General features: G+C 44.5%; 2 long non-coding RNA genes across 4 annotated transcripts in view; both read right to left on the bottom strand.

Moving 5' to 3' along the window:
• Positions 1 to 1,398: 1,398 nt before the first annotated feature.
• LOC137856334 (uncharacterized) overlaps positions 1,399 to 21,441 on the bottom strand; it is a 40,126-nt gene continuing 20,083 nt past the window's right edge. For 2 of the 3 annotated variants that reach the window (XR_011096359.1, XR_011096362.1), the window contains 5 exons: positions 10,301 to 10,356; positions 8,486 to 8,582; positions 3,855 to 8,125; positions 2,983 to 3,030; positions 1,399 to 1,746 (listed from right to left, as the gene is read on the bottom strand). This is a non-coding gene — a long non-coding RNA (uncharacterized lncRNA). The remainder of the gene's footprint in view (positions 1,747 to 2,982; positions 3,031 to 3,854; positions 8,126 to 8,485; positions 8,583 to 10,300; positions 10,357 to 21,441) is intronic. The other variant, XR_011096361.1, reaches the window with a different exon arrangement.
• Positions 15,889 to 21,266, bottom strand: LOC137855275 (uncharacterized). The gene is made up of 3 exons (XR_011095664.1): positions 20,880 to 21,266; positions 18,600 to 18,762; positions 15,889 to 17,041 (listed from the first exon to the last, which is right to left on the bottom strand). It is a non-coding gene; the product is annotated as an uncharacterized lncRNA (long non-coding RNA).

Genomic DNA, 21,441 nt, shown 5'->3' with positions numbered 1-21,441 from the left:
TCATTAAACAGAGGTAGAAATAAAACTCCTTTTCAAGCCTGGAGGCAGATGGGGGGAACTTCTAAGTCCGCCACAAATCTGACTGCATCGTTATGCTAACTTCACCTTACATTTTTGACAGGAAAACAACAAAACTACATGACACACAAATTTGCTTTCCCTTCAGCAGCTCACAGATGCAATTTTTAGCTCAGTCTTTTAAAGTTATCTTTTCTCCTCGTTTATGGCACGGATGGCTCCCTGCTAGATACAAAGAGGACCCAAACAAAATAGATCTGTAAATCCTTTTCTACTGCTGTTAACACAAGCTCCTATTTAAGGAAGATAAATGTAACTCCTTGCAAGCCCTCCTCCCCTTTATGCAGATCTCTCCAGTAATTATGCTTAGCTTCATCTTTAAAGCCCACCTGCCATCTGGCTGAATTGAGACTTAGCACGACGGTTCGTGTGCTGTGGGTAGCTGGGGAAGCAAGGGGAGACTGGGTGCTGCATGGGAACACGAATGCTAACTCATCAGGAATGGAGCAAAGCCTTCCCTGGAGAGAAGAGCTAAGCATTCAGGATGGATATGCCGCCTGCGAGGGGTTGGCCAGAAATAGTCCCCGTGTCTGAGGGAGGTGGATGACGGGAGCAGGCAGCTTCACGGGGACAAGAGACTAATGGGAAAGGTGTTTTGTCAGAGGTTGTTCTCCAGGGCAGTAAAGGTAATAAAAAGACAGCCTTTCAGGGAGCTTGCGATCTGATTTCTGCTTTCCCCAAAGGGGCATCTCCCATGCAGCAAGGAGGGTGCAAGAGACTGAACTGGTGGCACCACGGTGCCAAGTTACAGCTCTGCAACCAGCAAGGGAGCCTGACCCTCCTGCACTCCCAGCTGCTCACATCCAGCTCATGGCATCTTCCACCTGGGCCCCAGTGTGGCAGTCAAAATTCAATGGCGTTGTTTTGCAAAGACAAAGGCACCTGTTTCCCTTGACTTGGGGGAGAGAACATGACTGTTCCCTTCCCATAGTCAAGGCAAGGGGTTACCACAGCACAGGTGTGGTTTGCATCGCATGGCACAACACGAGAAAGAGCACTGCATCTGTGTAAGGCAGGAGATACAGACAACAGCAGAGCCTGGCTGTGTTACAGCACACACTTCTAAGTACAAGAACTAAATGTTCCAATCACAGCTGTAACATCTGGCACTTACCTTGGATCCAAGCAAAACAAAAGCAAGCAAACAAACAAATAAAAACCAAACAAATTAAGGCAAACTGACCAGGCAAAACACCTTTACTTGTGCAAATGCATTTTGCAGGTTTATGGGTATGGAGAGAAAGGCCAGCTTAGACTCTTTAGCACAGCACACAAAATAAATGTACACTCAATCAAGTAAAAAAGGCATCCATAAAGTTTCATTAGTAGTACTTAAACCTAACAATAGTTTGAGGGACTTACAGTTTAGGGCTACTGCGTCACTAAAAAACTCTTCATTACATTCCCTTCACAGGCAGAGGAGCCCACCAGCAGTTCTCCCATTTTGCCTAAAAACTTGTACAGACCTCGACCAACTATTTTTAAAGTAACTGGTTGCCTGTATTTAACAATTTGAAGTCCATAAAGATCCACTGCATCTTCTGGGAAACTGTTCTGATGATTAATGTACCCCTGTTAAAAAAATAAAAAATGTAAAAAGCGTACCTTGGCTCCACGTTGAACTCCTCTAGCTTCAGCTTGCAGCTCCTGACTGGTGTTACATCGTTCCTGCCAATTAAAAAAAAAAAACAACAAACTTTTAGTATCTGGTAGCTTCTCTTCCAGTGACATGTATATGAAGTACATACACCCCAATATCATGCTGCCTTTCAGCTTTCTCTTGACTGGTTTCAACCCCTGGCAGTCCTGGAGCACCTCACCAAAGGAGATTTACGAAGAGCACTACTGACTTTTGCCACTAGCACCTTCCAGTAAGAATGACCAGATGCCAGCTGCCTTCTTTCTCCACCAGGAGAGATGGTCTGTCTTGGAGCCATGCTTCCATTTAAAAGAGAAGAGGACACAGGAGGATTTGGAAAAGGGATTTTTCAAAGAGCCCAGGCCCACCTTGAGCTATGGGATTTGGGGGACAAGGTTAGGGGAAGGGACAAAACAAAGAAAACCAAAAAGTGGCAGTGTAGACAGGAGGAAGTGAGAGGCAGACTAAACCAAGGAAAGACTTTTTTTAGCACACACGGTCAGGCAGCCTGAACTCCACGTGCTCCAAACACAGGGCTGTTGACTGCTCTGGGGTGTAATGGAGGTCACAGGTTTTCATTTCATCTGACATCCATCCATCCTGGAGGAATCTTTACAGTGAACATTGTATCAAACCAATACATTTCATAAAAAAAAAAAAAGCTGTTTTGACAAATCACTACTTCGCAGTGAAAAAATACCACCTTTCAGAAAAGTTTCCCAAACAGCTCTTATCTAAACATGATTAACAATAGTCAGATACTCAACACTTAAAGACAGTTAAATTTAAAAAAAAAAAAATGAAGTTTGATATTACACTTTTTCTCTTCCAATCCAAAAACATTGCTTCAAATATATTAGTATACAATTCACATTTGCCAAGGCAAAGACATGTTTTTGTTTTTGAAAAAAAAGGTGAAGAAAATACAAAAACATCCTGAAATTATTTGTTGCCAAATTAATGCTGTTTCCTGGGTTGTCTTAGGGGCATTGCTCATCAACTGATGGAGAAGATGCAATGTGGTTTCGCAGCGATCATCACAGAGCTGACAGAGTGTTAGGCATTGTCCAAAAAAGAAAACTGAAAACAAAGAAATGGCCTGGAGAATTCAGCACCTCTGTGCTTTCCAATCTGCAGCAGTCTGATTTATGGGCTTTAATGAGTGGGCAGTGATGCCTACGAGCGCTGTCAAAGCCTTTAGGGTGGTGCAGGATGCCATGTATTAAGGTGTCCAAACACGGATTTGGAAGCTTAGCGATACCCACTTGTTCCGCAAGCTCCAGCCAAGAAATCCAGATCGCATTCTGGTAATCCTGCAGGAAAAAAGAAACAGAACAACACACGGATTTGATGAGTACCTCTGTCTGTCATTAAGCCTGGCACTTGTGCATTGCTTTTCACAGTTCTCTTTCATCCACACCCTTTGTGCTCTCAGGCTCTCAGACACACAACATCTTGCCTAAATTTTGTTTCCTATTTGCAGTAAATATAATCAACCCAAATGCAATTTTTCTGTACTTGCGTGACCTACTGATACGGGGATTTCCTAAAAATCACTGCAAATCAGGCACTAGAATCCCCATGAAATATTACCTGATTTGGCAGCCTTGACCATTGTTATCTCCAATTCACATTCTGAGACTTTCGTCTCACACACACACTGGAATAAGTAAGCCATTAACCAAGGCACACTTGAATCTTGCTGCTTCCCAAGCACTCATTTTCTGCAGGATGGATTTTCAAAACTCTTCCCCACATTAGGAGCCCATTATCATTTCTGGACGTGACTCTGCATCACTGGACATTGGTTTCTCCCAGAAGAAGTCAGAGAGGCGGTATGTGATCATTTAAAGATGCTCACAAGGGCCAAACTCAATTTGCGAAAGCAGGGAAGAAAATTAAGTCACATTAATTTTTACTGACATAAGTTAATTTATGGAGATTTAAAATCATGAACGTGAAAGAGAAAAAGGATAAAAGGATACAGAATTAAAGTACGAGCTCTGCTACAGCTAAATGAAGGTACTGAACTGGGAGTCATGGTTACTGGCTCAGTTTTCACTCATGCCCCATGCAGGGTTGCACAAGGTACTCTCTGCTCCCCATTGCCATGCAATAGCCAGAAACCCCATCTCACCTTAGACCAGAAATCCCTCAGGGCAGGAATCATCAGCATGCTGGTACAGCACTGAGCACGGTGGCATACTGCCTGCTTTAGACAATGGTGGAACATAATTATAAACAATGGTTAAAAACAAACAAACAAACAAACAAACAAAAACAGCATGGTGTCCCACAGCCCCTCCCAAAAGCATCAATAACTGTGAAGAAAAAGCCCTGGTATTGCTTGTAAAAGCATTGTTGTCCAGCACAGTGTACTCCTCAAGAACAACAAGTACCTGCCAACTCAGAAGCCTGCCTTCCCCAAACCTTCCCACGGGGAGCTGTGCCCACCATGGCACAAAGACATCTTGGTCTTTTTCCCAGGGGAAATCCCGTTTTGTCCCTCCCAAAGCAAGCACCTTGTATCTATTCCCAAGGAACTTGAGTCCTTCCAGACCCCAAAAGGTAAAGAACTTGAATTAACTGAGCCTCACGTGCAGACTTCCAAGTGCAAAGAGCAAGGAGCACATCATCCAGTGGAAGATGGAAAGGGCAGAGATTTGTTTCTGAGCTCTGGGAGTGGAAATCCACTTTCTTGATCTCTTTTGGCTCTAATTCCTTTGTCACCAGAAGCTCACTTTCCACCTTGGGAGCCTTTTTATTTTTTTATACAAATCTCATGAGATCACTGTGCTAACAGAGAAGATTTTTATTAAATCTAGCAACTCACAGTAGTGTCATAAGAGTGAAAAATATCAATCTACAGAGCATGAAAGTGAGGAAGAAGGGTGAATTGGAGGCAATTACAAAATGTTAATTTGACAGCAGAGGAACAACTTTTGAAGGAAAGAACAATAAAAGGCTGACAAACACAAAAAGAAGAAAAAGCATAGCATGAGCTTACCAAAGAGAGATCATACAAGAATTAGTTGGTAGCTTTCTCTAGAAAGATAACTCATTTCTTAGATAAAGGACATGCAAGAATGGAGTCTATTCAAACTTCAATAAAGTGTTGGTTATAATGCCACAAGGGAAATACTCAAAATGGAGAGAATGGGGATTAGCAGAGGAATTGAAAGCAGCTAAGAAATCAGCTCAAAGGAGGGACAGCAACAGATTGCACTGGGGAGGAATGAACCAGTCTGGAAGGTAAAAAACAGTTTGGGGAATAATTTTCTGTATTATTTAAATTAAGGGCCTCTGCGTGACTTTTGGAGTGTACCGATCCAATTTGCTGATGATAAGAACTGCCATCCCACAGCAAAGTTGGAACATTTTGCAGCCAGAATTAATGGGGTATGCCTCGGGACGGAGCTGAGCGGTGTCCATGGTGGTAATTTGGAACTGCTGACAAAAAATCACTTGCTGCTTGAAAAGATGGCTGAAGAAGGCTGTGGAGGATAGGCTGATTGTGAAATTACCATGCAGCAGTCTGAAGGTGCTGTGAAAAAGCCAAATCCGTGCAGCTGACAATGAAGGAGAGATGGGACTGCTATTGGGTGGGCACTGCACAAAACCAGGGCAGGGGGGAAAAGGTATGGACTAGGGCTACTTGAAGGCTAGTGGCCAGCCCAGTTTAGGAGAAGAAACTGAAGGAACTTGCTGTGCTTGTGTAGCAAAACAACAGCTGAGAGGGTCCACAGCTTCTCCACATACTTACCTTGCAGAAAAAGCCAGAGGTGGCTCTTTAAACCAGCGTTCACGTAAGCATGGCTGGATCTATCTCCTTCATAAATAAATTTAACCTGAAAGCATGATGGTTTCTAACAGGAAAGGTGCTGATGTCTTCCGACCCTTGCAGTAGGACTAAATGGGGACAGAATGGATGCAGATGGGGAAAGCAAGGATGGCACTTCTCTTCCCCAGTGCAGTGTATCATTCTTCTTAAGCTGTGGAACCAGAAGCACTGCTTCTGAATTCTCACGGTGAAATTGTGACTTTCTCCAAACATTTTTAAACACAGAAATTATTGATTGTTTTAAACTCACACTTCTGAAGACTGAGAGAGCTTTTCTCCTGTATTTAAGACTTGCTCCAGCAATTGCTCAAACGACCACTCGAAGATGAGGAACACGCTGCTAAAGGGGGAAAACCTGACAAAACCGTTGTTCCCTTACTGATCTCTCGGTCCTGAGCTACTCCAGGAGCCCTGCAAAACCCTGCCCAACAGCGAACGTGAGAACAAGACTGATAGCTGTACTGGGAACCAGAAAACATAAAACTCAATAAAGATATTAGTCTCATGGAACAATATAATCTCAGCCCCTCACTAACCTTACTGTGTTTCACAGGCTATAAAGGACCTGGCTCTCGTTTTCCTTCACGAGCTAAGACTCTTATCACCAGCTCTCCCTTTGCCAACACTCCCACTATGCTACAGGCACCAGCTTATAGCATATTATTTTCTTTCAAAGATGCTCTAATGGGTACACTTCCAACTGAACTGTCAGCAAATGTCCTTAGCTTCGAAATCTAACTACGAGAAGAGCTTTTGCAACCAAAACCATACTACTATTTTTTTTTCCAAATACATTACACAGCTTAACGAAAGGTGTCCTTTGTTGCCAGCATCCTCTGACCATCAGACAGCACTGCCAACAAGACTTTCGGGCTGCAGAAGGTGGTACCTTGGGGTGTGCAAATTGAAAAAGCCACACAGTCCAACAGACAAAGATGCAGAATATGGTAGGAGTTTCCTCATTTACCAAAAAATGCCCAACTGCTTGGGGGAAAAGCTTTGAAGTTCCAACCACCAGATATCCAGTAGTTCAGACAGGCTTTTACAACAAAAACTGCTTCCTGCCATTACAGAGGAAATCCTCCAATGCTGTATGCATACACTGAGTTTAAAATAAACCAGTAAAAAGTGAGACAGCTAAAAAAAAAAAAAAAATCAAATGTAGTGGTTTGAACTTCACCTCTTGGGAAAGGTTTGGGTTGTTTTCAACCTGCAGTAATAAAACAAAGTAATAACCCTCCTTGGATGTGTAAAGCACCAAAGCTTCAGATGCCAGCACTCATTTCCTGCTTCGTTGCATAGGCGTTGCTTCATTTCTTGTTATTTATGAAATTTCCTCCCATACATTTTGATGGTTTCCTCATGACCAAGTCTTCAGAGGAGCTGGTAAAAATGTTCTGACTCAAGTCATCCTCGTGAAATGTGAAGTTTCAAAGAAAATAAATAAATCGATTTCCATCCAAGAAAATGTCACTTTTGACAGGATGTTCAGTTTTTCGATTGATTAACTCAAAAATGCTTGCAAACAGATTCTGGGGACTTGCTGTCTTTGAAAACTGAAGAACAGAAAATAGGGGTTGTTTTCCTGCTACACATTCGTGTCTGGACCAAATCACAGGAGGCCAAGAGCAGAAGGGGAAGCACAGACCAAGTCCCCTCCCTCTCTCACAATGGGTTTCAAGCTGATCTTGATAGAAGTCAGAAGAGGAAAATTAATTACCAGTAACTTGTAATGCTCTGAAATTTCCACTGTTAAGCATTATGAAGGCACATAATTAAACGGATCCCACTTATTGCACTATCCATTTTCCAACACTGCCTAAGTATTGAAAAGGCTGGAAAAAGGTAAAAAGCAGCAAAACAAAGTCACATACAGATGTCTAAAATGTCACTAAATTTAGGAGGGTGAACATCTCCAAAATGAAAGGACACAGAAGGTAACAAGAACGGGATGTCTGGGGAGAAGGAAAACACCAGCTCCTCTACTTCTCCTTCCCCTTCTGCACACACACACACACACATTTAAGTAAGAGATGCACCTAAGAGTGCAACAGAAGATGTGGCTGTGAAGTTACAACAGATTCCCCACGTCCTGGCTTAATTAGAAACTACACCCCCGCATGCATCCTCAAAGTTCATACCTGGACAATACGGCCATATGCAGGGCAGAGACACCTTTCAGTGCTAGTTCCTGGGGACGACCTGAAGAAATCTGTTTTTTCTCCAAGGCGCTGCCTGGGATTTTGCGACATGACATTTCTGGGCATGCTGTTTTGCCAGGTTAGAACCGCTCAGTCATCCACCAGTTAAAGCTGGATCAATACTAAGAGGGATTTACTACCTGCCTCAGTGCATAAATCTGCAGTCATTAAAGTGTGTATTGGAAAATCTGGCACTCAGCGCGGAGTTTTTCTTCTTTCCACCGAGGAAGTAAATATTTTCCCCCAAAGTAGCTTTTCCTAGAAAATTTAGCCTGCTTTTCTTAAGTTTATCGTACATGCACATACATTTAAATTTCAAAAAACTTTTCTTAGTCCATTCTGGGAGCATAGGTTGTTTGCAAGCAGCTGGAGATATTGGATAGCAAAAAAGAAAGAGAAAAATCAAAGTAAGGATAACCAAGGATCAAACCAAGCAGTCGGTACTTATCGAACACAGATTGCTATGTTGTAACTTCTCTTATTGGACAGGTAACATGGACTCCTGTCCCCCAAAAAGCTGGATGGAGTGGCAAAATAAGTCCCTCACCCACCCTGCCTCCAGTACGACCCTTAAGGCAACCACGATGCAAATCGCATGGCTGGAAAGAGTTGAGTGAGAAGTGGCTTTCCAAAAAAACGGGGAAAAATGGGGAGGGCTCAGCAAGCAAACCCAACGGGGCTGAGAGCAGACATGAAGGCAAGGTAACACTTGCCCAATGTACTCACTGTTTGAAGTTCACGCTTTCCAAAGAGGTCAGCTGCTCTTCTCAGGAGGGATTGCAGGGAACAGAGTCCTCTTGGAAATGTAGCTAATGAAGTCACACTAATAAAATAAAAATATGTGCATTTTCTTGCATGCTTCCATATTATTAGCAATTTCATGGGAAACATATTTAGACCAGTTTGGACCTTTTTAATTTTTTCCCCCAATTCCTACACTCCCTCTTGCCATCTAAAGGTCTACAGCACTGGTAGGATTTTTTCCCTCAATGGCAACTTTACTCAGGATGAGGCTTTCCATTTTCAGCTCTCTGTTACTACCTTTCGAGGGAAATACACAGCCTTACATTTTCAGTTCAGCAAGGCATACAAGCAAGGGTTTTATCAAGGAAACAAACCGATTTCCCCTCTTTCTTTTCCACCAGGAGAAGACCTAGGTAGATCTCCAGCCCTTTGCCTACAGAAGGTGGTTCACTACCGCTAGCCAGTCTCAGTGGATCAACAAGGAAAAGTCAGGAAAAGCCCCCAGAGTGGCTGACCAAAGCCCATCTCCTCTTCATTTAACCACCGTGGTCCTCTGCATATGGGGATGAGGTCTTTGCTGGCATTTTAATTTCCTTCCCGCTCCAAATCACTCTTAAGAGTTAACTTTCCCTGCCCAAAGTACAAATTAAATGCTGAAAAGACCGACTCTGATGGGGTGGAAACGCCAGGTTTATCTCCTGAGCCCCAAATGCTATTCCCCACCATATATTTGCAAACTGGCAGTTGCATAAGAGCAAAAGAAGCCCTGAGAAGTGCGCGTGTGATAATCACAGCGTAATCACTGCTGATGAAACTTGATGTTCCTTCCATAATCGCTGTAATTTTAAGTGGATTGAGTGCCATTTAAGTGACAAGAGTGTTATGATGGATGAAATATATGCTTCCAAAGTTATATCAGCTTCTTTGACATTCATGGCATGGAATGCTTAGTGGCATTTCATGTTTGTAAATCTTTAGAAATAAGTTAAATATGTTAATTACCACTGGAAAAATCTCTCAAGCTGAAGTACTCAATGACTGTATCGCAGTTGTTGCTAGTGCTATATTCTCTTCTGCTTTTTCACTAAGCAAGCATGACATCTTAGGTCAGCAATCACACTCAGGATTTGCATCAGCCTTGATGTTAGCCCTTCCAGGTAAGTCAGCAAGCTGGCACCCAGCTCACACTGCCTGCTTCTCCCCCTGCTTGCAGTCTGAGCACCCCGATGTGCTGGCTCATCCTCCCGCAGGCTGGGGCTGAGCTCAGCAAACAGCAGGGCTCAGCAGGGACGTGCCAAAAAGCAGCCCCAGCCTGGGTGCCTTGCCAGCACGCTCAGCAAGGAGGGCAGGGGCAGCCATCCCCTCCCCATGTGCTTTTTGCTGCCCATCAGATGGGACAAAGATCTGGGACCAGAATGACTGAGGAGGTTACGGTGCTTTAATCCAAGCTTAACGAGTGAGGATGAAGGCTGAGGGCACGCTGAGCACCATCTGATGATAGCAGCCTGGGGCACATCGCAGTCAAAAAGGGTGACAGGGCAAGGCAAATATTACTGATGGCATCACCTTCCTGCCAGGTCTGAGGTTCTGCAAACAGGCAGAGATGGAGAGAAACCATCCCCAGCCTTCCCTCGAGGAAGCTCTGCCCATGTCTGCTCTCCTACTGCTGCAAACCCCAGGCAACGGGATTTACACCCCAAAGACATTTCCTGCCCAGCGAGGGGGTTGCTCCAAACCAGGAACAGAAGTTACCAGAACAAGTGATCAGGACATGAAACAAGTCAGCAATGTACTCACTTCTTGGCATCCTGGCGACAACTTCAAAAATGGGCCAGGTGAGATTCCTGCAGGAACTACAGGCAATGAACAACGGGAATGGTAGGTCAAGGCAATTGACTTCTTAAAAACTTAAAAAGTCCTGCCAGAAATTGGTTTGGGATATTATTTAACCATCTTACAAACAGGTAAAAATATCAAAACGAAGTAGAACGTTTTGCAGATTAAACCCTCCCAGACCCTCGGTGATTGCTTTACCTCCCCTCATTACTGCCTTCTTTAGAAGGCAAAATTGCTTCATTTTACAAAACTCTCACCCCCAGCTTCTTATTTTTAAGTAAAGACAATGAGAGCTAAGAGTGCACAGGCCTGAGAGTGGAGGATATCTGACTGGCGTGCCAGCCTGTCAACTCAACTCTTCCATCCCTTGAGCTTTCACAAAATTGTCCCGAGCAGCACAGCATAAGACTCCCAAATCTCCTACCAGGGTGAGGAAGAAGGGGACAGAAAGCCACGATCCATTTTAAAGCAGCAGACAGATCAGGTACTGGCCAGAAACACGGCTCGCCACAGCCAGCCCACAGCACTGCTGCCCAAAGTGACCTGAAACTCATGAAATGAACTATTAATAAGTTAATGCACTCGTTATTTGCTCTGCCGTCGTAACTGTCATCAGCTGTTAATTGCAAATTACGAGCTGTGACTCGGATTTTTGCGATTTGAGCTGAAAGACCCACTTGCCAGCAGCATCGTTAAATTCAGGCAGGCTCCGGGCAGGCAGAAGGGCCCAGGCACGTGGCCTGAACAAGGGACAGGGCCCCTGACACAGGACAGGGATGAAAATCGTCCTGGTTTGGCAATGAAAAGCACGTGCTTGCCTTTGAGCATGAGCCCGTTCCTAATTTTAAGCATACGCTCAAGCGTTATGCTGAATTAAAGCCTTAAATCCCATCCTGAAAACTCTCAGGCACGCTACATTAAAGCAGCTTCGTTGACATTGAGAGGATTTTTGTAACCTGAGGTAAACCACGCACGAGGATGTTTGCAGGATTGGGTCCTACCCAATTCTAGGCCAGTGAAAGATTCGTAATGCTGATACTGCCTTCAGAATATTTCCTTTGTAGGCTGAACCCATTTCCATCAGATATAGACTACATTTTACGAGAAAAGTATTGGCCACTTTGATATGAAGAAAAACCCTCTGGGCTGTATCATTCCCTGTAATAAAATAAACTAAGATAGAAGTGAGATGGAAACCTGGAATCAGTAATGTGACCGAGCTGCACCGTAAAAGCTATTTACAGGCTTGCAATAATCAGATCAACGTGTAAGTCGGAAAGTTTTCCAGTTAAAGGCACAGATTTCGAAACCAGCTCCACACCAGAGCCAGCAAGAGGTTCCTAAATGAGCTCTGTCCCCATTTGAGGCTAATGTATGAAACAACAAGATTACCCTACGGGCTTGGTACCGTGTCCTTGTGGCTCCTGGTGCTCGGCGTGGCAGCTGCTCAACACTGAGCACTTCTGAAGACCTAAAGGGGCCCAAAATGGCAGTCTGGGAACATGTTCCCCAACAAAACCCTCCCCTCCGTCCCTCAGGTACAGTATTGCCCCACGCAGCAGGCAGGCAGCCATATATATTTGGCTGCACTGGAGCTCATCGGAAAGAAAAATGTTCCTGGAGAAGGTTGTCCCCACTAGCACAACCCTGCCTTCATCTGTGCTCCTAACCCAAAGCTTTGGACTTTCTAAGGCTGATGCAGACAATTCATTCGCTCCAACCAGTGAGCAGCATGCCATCAGCTCAAAAATTAGTTTAATATCATTAATGGGAACACCAGGTGAATAACCAGCTCTTTTCTTAGTATTATTTGAACACAGACTCCAGACGCCAACATATTTATGGGATGGCAGTGAAGAAATTGTTCCTGCATCTCATAACATTTAGTGGTTGCACTAAAATTATAGAAATACTTGCAAGACTGAGGGGTTCATATAACCATGTGGCCCCAGGCACCCCTTCAGTTACCCCAAAATACACTTCTTTTGCAGCATCTGCCTAGGCCTATGGCTCCCCGTGCAATACCTCCAAAACCTGCAGCTACGCAACACATAAAGGATTGCCAGGTCTGGTTTTCTCAAGAAAAGTGTTATTTTGTGAGAAGGCAGGAAGCACAGCATATGTGGCTCATGCGATATATTACTTTAAAAAAAAAAAAGAAAGAAAGAAAGTTGAGAGTACTTTAATGCAATGTGTCATTCTCCACAAGGATTTATCATAACTCTGCTGAAATCAGTGGGGACTTTGCCATTGACTTTAAGAGGGATAATATTTCACCCTGAGTTCTCAGATATTGATCTGATCAAGTTAAAGTTTCAATGTGTCGCTTTCCTGTTTGTAAAAAGGGAAAAAAATAAAATAAAAAGCTCCATTTTCATGAAGGTAGCTTGCCAAGACAATTTTCTAACTCCAAAGATTTTTCATTTTAATCTGTTAAAGAAGCTAATGGCTTCATTTGATAACATCCAAAAACTTATAAAAGAGGTCACAGAGGTAGATTCTTAAAGGCACTTAAAAGTTGCACCCCGATTTCTCCTCCCTACCCATACCTGGCTCCAGAGACAGGCTCAAGCACCCAAAACCAAGAAAAGAGATGATGAAAAATGTTTCCTCAAAAGAAAACGGTCTGCAGAAAATGAAAGCTTAAAGGAAGGAAGAAATTGAGGAAGATTAAAATGTTGATGGTTTTCACTGAGAATTAAGTGTTCAACCACTTGCTTTTGCTAAAAAATGTCTGCCCTGTGTGAGCAGGAACCATCCCACTGCTGGCTGGGCTCTCTGTACTGCTCCTAAATAGAATCACCCGTGCTATTTTTGTAGAAAAACAAAAACCAGAACAAAACAACCAAACAAAAAAGTACTGAATTAAACATAAAACGATGTAACTAGTTAGGCCACCCACCAACTGATGAGGATTTTAAGAGGAAAGCTGATCAGAGATGCAAAGGGAGGAAAACATAATGGCTTATTTACACCCCCTTAAACAGAAACGCTTGCTTGTGAGCCAGGCAAATTTCAGAAGCGTAACTGTAGAGGGGACAAAGGGCTTTGCTGTATAACTTAACGATGTTTAATAAGTTCTGGCAAAACATCCCTCTTTACCCACTCGGGTGTGTCTCAAACGTTGCCATCAGGATAATAAAATAGGGGAGTCCATAGGAAGCCTCTAATGGTCCCAGTAAAATTCTCCCTGGTCATCATGTGGCAGAAATTCCCAGGTGAGAAGCTGCACGAGGAGCCTGACTGAGCCATGCCATTTCCATCACAAACAGGAGGAAAAAGGCACGAGGGTGAGAGGAACAGATCCAGTAAGGAAACTGCCTGCAATACAGGTAAGCCTACGTTGCATCCTAGGGGGATTGCCACGGAGTCACGAACCACAGCACCGTGTGCCTGAACCCAAGCCAGGAAATCACCTCTTAGGGCTGGAAATCCCTTGGCTTCACCCTCCAAATCATACCACGAGCTATTCCCGTTCAAATCTAGCAATCAAATTGGGAACTCGCCAGGAAACATTGAAAGCAAGCTACTGGAAGCACACAGCTCAGCCTAGGTGTGTTAAAGCAGCCCCCCTTCCCGTGCGCACAGACCTGCCCTGCACACGTTAGCGCCGCTTGAGGTTTGTTGAGTGTTTTCCAGCTTGTCTTGTGAGTGAGGCTGGCACGTGCGGTGCTCCAGCTGGTGAAAAACCTGCAGCTTTACTTAGGGAAAAAACACCGCAGTTGGGAAATTTGCTTTTGTGGCAGGAAAAAAAATAAGTAAGAGGAGAGAGTCTATTTGAGAGCTTTCATTACAAGATGCGAGGTGGAGCTCCCTGAGCTGGCAGCAGCCTCCTAATTAATCAGTGTAAGGGTGGTGGAAATTCTGGCACAAGTCCTTGCTCTGCCTTGCTTATCCCTGCAGGTTTTCACCTGGAAATGGAAAAAAAAAATCTGAATTTCCCCCCATGTCATCCCTCCCAAGTCAGGTGAACTCAGAATAAAGAAGCCTTTTTTGAAGTCTAACTTGAGAACATGGAAAAGAGAGAGGAGAAGACAGAGGAAGGGATGGCTTGTAAAGAAAGCATTTTCTGAGCAGGAAACCAAGAATCCAGCCCAAGTATGCTACTGGTCTCCTGTGTCCACACAGCTGAGGAATTGCTTTCTGGAAGGGGCAGAGCCTCAAAACATCATAAACATTTTAATTTTGCAATTAAAAGCTTTCCTGAAATAGCCATCGGTGTTTATATCGAAGTCACTTTGTTCAGATGGGGATTTTCTCTTGGATTAAAAACAACAACAAACCACAAACATCTTTTTAACCTGGCGTGAACGTTTTCTGTGTCAAGATAACACACTGGGGCATCCACTTATATACACACCCATATAACTGCTCTCTGGAATTCAGTTTAATTTCTGCCCTTGCTTTTAATAACTCTTTAGATAACAGAAGAAGTTTCTCATTTCAGCTGTGCCTCACTTTAGAGTCCCATTATTTCCTCCTGGCCTTAAGACTTTTGTTTTTAATATACTGCTACTTTTCAACTGCCTTTCTGGGCCTCGGGCTTTGGCAAAATTCGGCTGTGATTAACAATGTGCTGCTCACTTGCCCTCCACCCTTGGATGTATCGAGCTCCGATTTTTTGTTTCCACTCCTCACTGTGTTAGCTTTTTTTTTTTTTTTTTTAAATCATCTAACTCAGTTCTGAATGCTACAATACTTTACAAACCTAGGAAGCAGTTCGTTTATTTTTCACCTTGAGGTACTCTTCACCCTCTGAGATTATTAAGCACGGTGGCTATCGTGCGGCTGGCGAGTGTTCAGACAAGGCAGAATTCAACAAACTCATAAGATTTTTCCAAGGCAAGCTGAAACCATATCGGCCTGCTCTCACAGCCTCCAGCGTTTCTTGTGACTTCTTGCCACATATATTTATTGGCCTTTTTCAAAAGCAGATCAGTATCACCAGCCCTGCAATTTCAGAGAAAAAGGAATCAAAGGGGAGGGGGTTTGCAAGCCAGGAGACCGGAGCCATGGGCTCCGGTGCTGCTGGGCAGCCGCCCCCTGCACTCCCTGACCAGTGGCTTGGCTGCAACAGAAAAATCCAAGCAGGAAGATGAGGAGAGCCCCCCAGAAAACGAATTCATTTACCCACCAGCACTATGAGGTAGTTAAAAACAAATCTTGGTTCTGTTTTCTGTTTTCTCTCAGCCCCCCCTCCGGGTCTCACAGCAGAGGGCAGATACACCGAAGCCCTGCTCTCACGTCTCTAGGGCCTCCTCGCAAGCAGGGCAGAAAACCCCCACCTTATCCCTCGGTCTCAAGCTTAGTAAGAACAGGGGAAATCCAGACTGACAAAATCAAAACCGGGTCTTCACTTTGGACATACTTTTGCGGGGAAAGGAGCAGCTCCCTCTGAACCCTCCCACCTCTACAGCCCGCCCCGGGGAGCTACTGTTGCTGCTCATTCTGCTTCCAATAAACCCGACTGGCTTCATGTGACATCCAGCACAAACCTCTTTTTCCTCCGTTTTTTCCTCTCCCCTTTCTCCTTTGCCCATAAATCAAAGAAGAAAGGATCAAATGGACAAAACAACAAAGTGGTAAAGTGCTCACTTTGGGGTTGTAGCCAATCTAATTAATTTTTCATTTAGGTCTGATGTATTAGAGGCCAATCAATCAGGGATTATGTTTACAGAGTTGTAGAAAGAGAGGAGACCAAGTCCTCATTTGTTGTCTGGGCTGTCCAAATTAGTCAGTTAAATGATCCTAAGGGAGATCATAAAGGATATGAATAGGTTCTTGTAAGTACCTTTCTTTTAATTACAGACCAAACAGTCAACACTTCCCGCAGTCCTTGACTTCCCGCCTGAAGGGCAGATCCAGCTTCTTGGAAGCCAGATGGACCGTGGGGACTCCTGCCACCCACCTTCGGGACGCCGCAGAGTTACTTCAACCCCAGAGAATCCCTTTGGGCTGGGGCTGTGTACCCAGCAGGAGCTGGCAACCCAATAAGTCCCCGTACCTTCAGTAGGACCCAGTCCCTCTTAATCCTTTGGGAGCGCAAGGAGGGGTGCAGCTGCAGTCAGACCTCACCCCCAGGACCGTCTCTAACTGCAAACAGGTAGAAAGAAGTTTGAAGAGGATCAGAATCAAATCTGATGGCATGGCAGTTTTACTTTGGAAAAAAGGGTGATTTAGCAAACTGTATCCACAACAATCGTGCTTGCACTTTGCTGCTTCAGCCTCCTCTGGTTGACTTTAAATTACTGCATCAACACAAGCCATTGGGGCTTATTCCCCCCAAAGTGCATGACTTTTGCAAGGCACCCGTTTTGTCTCTTATAATTACCTAGGCTACAGAGAGAGCGTATGGCTCTTACAATATTAATGGTCCTTAATAGCAACGAGTCAATACAGTGACAACGAAGTAGACAGATGGCTTCAAATGACCTGATAAACACAGGAGGAAGACAGGAGGAAGAGAGCGAGTCACTTGGTTATTCTGATGTGACCTTTTGCTACAGTCATTTCACGTGGCGAGTTACCAAGGACATTTTTAGACCTGAGGTGACCGGTGCTGAGAAGTCACTTTCTGTGTTCAAAAGCCAAGCTGGACGTGGGGCTCCTGCTGGCACACGCTGCTTGGCCAGGGGCAACACGTGGCAAGCCTGAAGGCAGCTCCTCTGCCTCGCCACCGGTGAACCACACACCTAGAGACACCTGCACGGCACAAGAGATGCAAGACAACCATGACTAGAGCTGTAATTGTTCAGGACAGAAGCTGCCCTGATTGCTGCAAGTATTTCAAACTCTCCATACCATTACAACTTCGAACTTTCAGCAATTTACCCCATTAAATCTCAAATTAGCAATAAGCTCAGTGCATTAAGGCAGCTTTGACCCAGACTTTCATTCCTTAAGCTTCCCCTTCACCTGCCACAGGAATAGACTTGCTTGCAATACGGCGTGTTTCCATTTCTGTAAGCTTATGGAGTGCTATCATTTTGTGCACGAGTTACACTTGGTATCTCGGGGAATTGAGGGCACAAGGAGCAATAAATAACACCGAAATAGAGAGGAGATTGGGCCTTTATATATATATATATATATATATATATGATGGACTTTTATATATGAGAGTGCTCAGGTTTGGCTTTTATTACAAGCTCACTGACTGGCCACCCTAAAAACATGAAAAGCAGAGAGCAGAACAGCCTCAAATAGCTGCATCCCAAGGCCACCCACAACCTGCACAGATGCATCCAGACACACAACGCCACCCCCTTTCAGCCTTGCCAGACCGGAGCACTCTGTCCTCCTGCAGGATAGAGTCCAATCTGAAGCAGTTTAAGCTGATGCAGAGCAGCTCTCTGGTGGAGAAATCCTGACTCAAGAGGGTCTAAAGGTCTTAGAGAAAATGCCTGGATGCCTAATTACTCTAAGTACTGTGGAAAACATGAAAACTGGTGAGATTTTCTCAAATGAGCAATTTTATTGGATTCAAAACAGCTGTTCAAGCAAGGTGACTGTACTTGCTGTAAAAAGATTATTTACATTCTTTGAAAATATGGTCAAATCCCATCACTGAGGTCAAGCTTCCTTGAAAACCTAATGCCTATAGACACAGCAAAACCACAGAGCTCTCAGCAGTGATGCTGACGAACCTAGGCTTAAAACAGAAGAACCCATTTGAGAACAGCCACGCTGACACAGGGCGCCACACACAGCACCAACACCATCGGTCAAAGCACGTTCTGATTTTTAACAAGTTGCTTTGGATCAGTAGATGACATGCTCCGGTGTTTTGTTTGCAACTAATTACTTTTATTTATAAGAAGGAAGTACAGGCAAAGCCTGGCCCTGCTGCCCCTGAGGGAAAGCCAGTTGGCCTTTCCTGACAATTAGCCCAGGGAGGCAGATGGGGAATAGCTGCAATTATTCTGGCAGGACAAGGTAAGAAGGGTCAAGACCTGAGTCTGCTCAGCAGAGAACAGATAAAAAACAGTTTGCTGTGCTCGAAGGGATGGTGACGTGGTGGTAGGATGCATTTACCTAAGCTTGCAATGCTTTCACTGTCTATTTTTCTGTTTCCCTGATTTATTTATTTTTCTTAGATGCAAAGGTGCCTCTCCAGCTTAGGTGAATGTGCTATAAAGCATCCCAGCTGGTCCCAGACTTGAGGCCAAGTTCTATCTGTGCCCTGAAACCAAACCACGCGTGATAAAAGAGTTGTTGCTGATGGATTCATCGATACTGAGGAAGTACAATATATGCTTACCCCTCTATTGTTTTATTCTGGGTATTAAGAGCTGGAGATGGAAGATCCTCTGGTACCTACTGGCTGCTACTGTCAAAAACTCCTCTTGGACAGCTCTTGGCTGGAAATCTTGTGCAAACGTCTGCTTTCCTTGTCAGGTTGTTTATTGGGAGTAAAGTCCTTTCTGAGAAAAGGGAGTTATTGATAAATAACCATTGATTTTAAAAAAGAAGTAAGAAAAAGAAAAAGGACTTCCTGAAACCAACATCTTCCTTCTTAAAGTAGTAATAACAAATATATAATTTTCCAATCTTTAACGCCTTTCCTTTTGGATTTAAACAAACAGTAACAAGAAACCACTACGATTCTTTAAGTATGGAGATTACATCTTTTACTAGATTTGGTCTTGTATTTTGGTTGGCTCCAAGTATTAGGGCACTCTGTCCTAAGCAGTTTTGAAAAGCTCCCTTGGGAACAGAAAGCTGTTTCTAATCCAGCTTCAGCTTAAAAAGCCAGCTTGCCACCCAAAACAAAGTCAAAGCCCTATTTCCACAGCCAACAGCAGACCCAGCCTCACGAACCACATGCAGTGAACCCCCCTACTCAAAATCATGCCGGTGGAGAGCTGGGGAACGATGCCGTGCAGTTCAGTGTGTGCTCTAATAGGATTCACGACGAGATGGGTGGCTATCAGGTCCCAAAGCCACAGCAGAAATCCCGATGGGCTCTAATGAGCAATCCTCCTCCAGTCGCGTTAGAGCTGTAATGCTGTACATATATGGGATTTAGCCTTTTAATTACCAGTCTGGAATAAAGCTTTAATCCAGTGTTCCTGTTCCTCAAAAGAAACCACTTTTTGAAGTGACATAAATCCACATTGTTAGGCTGAGAAAGTTACTTTAATCCTCAAGCATTCATACTACCTTTTTTTTTTTTTTATACGGCAAAAATAATTGATTAAAATAAAGCACACACAAACACAGCACGAAGAAGCAGTTGGCAGAATATTAACTCCCTCCCATTTGTGAAGCTATTGATCAAAAATGCTAAGGTGCCAGGAAAAAGTCAATCCAGCTCTTCCTGGCAAGAGCTGTCAGTAACGTCTCGAAAGGCAGCAGTTTGTAGTCCTTGCACATGGGACTGTGCAGGATGGGAACGAAACGCGGCTGTCAGAGTTAAGAGCTTTGTGCTTCTTACTGTGCTCTGTCCCTCACACCCTCGCTTCTGGCAGAGCAGTTGGGGATCTCTGCACAAAACCCGAGAGTGTGTCGTCTGCCTCATCTTCTCTCGCACTTTTTGCATGCTGGCCCCAAACTCACCAAGTCCTGGCGTGCCAAGGAGCCTTTGAGCAGACCTGGTACAGGGAGGGTGCAAGTGGTGCACTCGAGTCTGAAGCACATGTCAAATGGAGTGATGGGGGGCTGAGGGGGCTGCAAGCTATGAAGAGGATGCCTAGAAACTCTTTGGTTTCCCACACCTTGCTGGATGGCGTGTGGAAGATGAGGAGCTGCTGGAGGTGGACCCTCCAGAAGATGAACCTGTGGAGGACAACCCACCTCCAGCTCCTCCAGAGGTGCTGGGACACCAGGTGGGTGAGTCAGGAATACAAATCTTGCTGATTTGTAAAATTCAGTTTAAAGTCCAGTTGTTAGCTCTGGGCCCTCCAGCAAGCAGAGGAGGGAGCTCGCCCTGTGAGTCATCCTTTGCTCTCAGACCCTGTCTGAAAGGCACAGCGTGCCCAGGAATTTTTTCATCTTGACAACAAACAAAGAGACAAGGCTCACTTCTGAAGAATTTGAGGCTTTTCACACTGGCCACGCCAGTACATCAAGCTGGGTGGCTGCTAGGAGAGCTGACTGACATCCCGACACAGCCCCTTGTCAGCACGTGCCCAGACTTGGCACGTCGGAGCTCTTTAGTTATGATTTTAAAGTAGAAAGCTGCACAACTTCATTTCTCGTAACGGCATCTGACACTATACACAACTAAATTGTTTCTGCACACGTTTGCCTACCGCTCTTTCATCATGACTGTTCAATCCATATGAAACGCGACCAGGAAGGAAAAATGCCAAGGAGATGAAAGGAAGAAGGAAAACCATTCCACAGCATGCTAACCCACTTCAGTGTGTGCTATAGAAAAGAAATTGCTACCCACTAGGAGCAGATGTTCCTTACAGCTCTTAAGCACCCATCTAACATTAAGTCCCTGGTCATATACACTCTTGCTTACAGCTTTGATCTCTAACGTTACCCGTGTGAGTAATTTCAGCTACTTAAAATAAAACCTGTAAAGAAGCACCTGTTGTTGTTTGCATTCAGGCAGCATCCACAGATTGCAGGTAGGGATCGTGGCTCGGCAGTACTAAGGCATGCATCAGGCACCTGCACACACAGAGAAAAATGGCTCAGTCTCCAGGAGCTGCGAGCTCTGAGATTTTCTCTTCGGTTCCCACAGCAAAATGGACTTTGTCTCATGTATCACAGGCTCATCCACCCTAAATGAGTTCAGAGGACCTCATATCCAATGCTACTTGAAACAGTCATGGAAACTGAAGAGCCTTCAAAACACCTTCAAGGCCTTATGGAGAATTTCCCGAAGCACCTGGTTCACACTCATTCTGCTCTGTCATCTGGCTGGGGCTCTCTCCATCTAATGCCTGTCTGAAAACAAATGATTTTAATTCCACCAGATCTCACGTGATGTATCTGAGTGCCAACCACAGCATACTTCTTGCCTGAGCGGGCATTTGTTGGATAAGGTTAACACAAAAGCTGTGCTTCTGCAGGCACTCAGCAGCACTACAGCCCCAGGGATGTCCCAAGGAGCGAGTGTGCAGCAGCTCCTAACATCTGGGCTGCAC

This window comes from Anas acuta, chromosome 4 (assembly GCF_963932015.1).
Source record: "Anas acuta chromosome 4, bAnaAcu1.1, whole genome shotgun sequence".
NCBI lineage: Eukaryota > Metazoa > Chordata > Aves > Anseriformes > Anatidae > Anas > Anas acuta.
The sequence above is the reverse complement of the archived record's forward strand: the minus strand, read 5'-3'. Positions and strand labels throughout refer to the sequence as shown.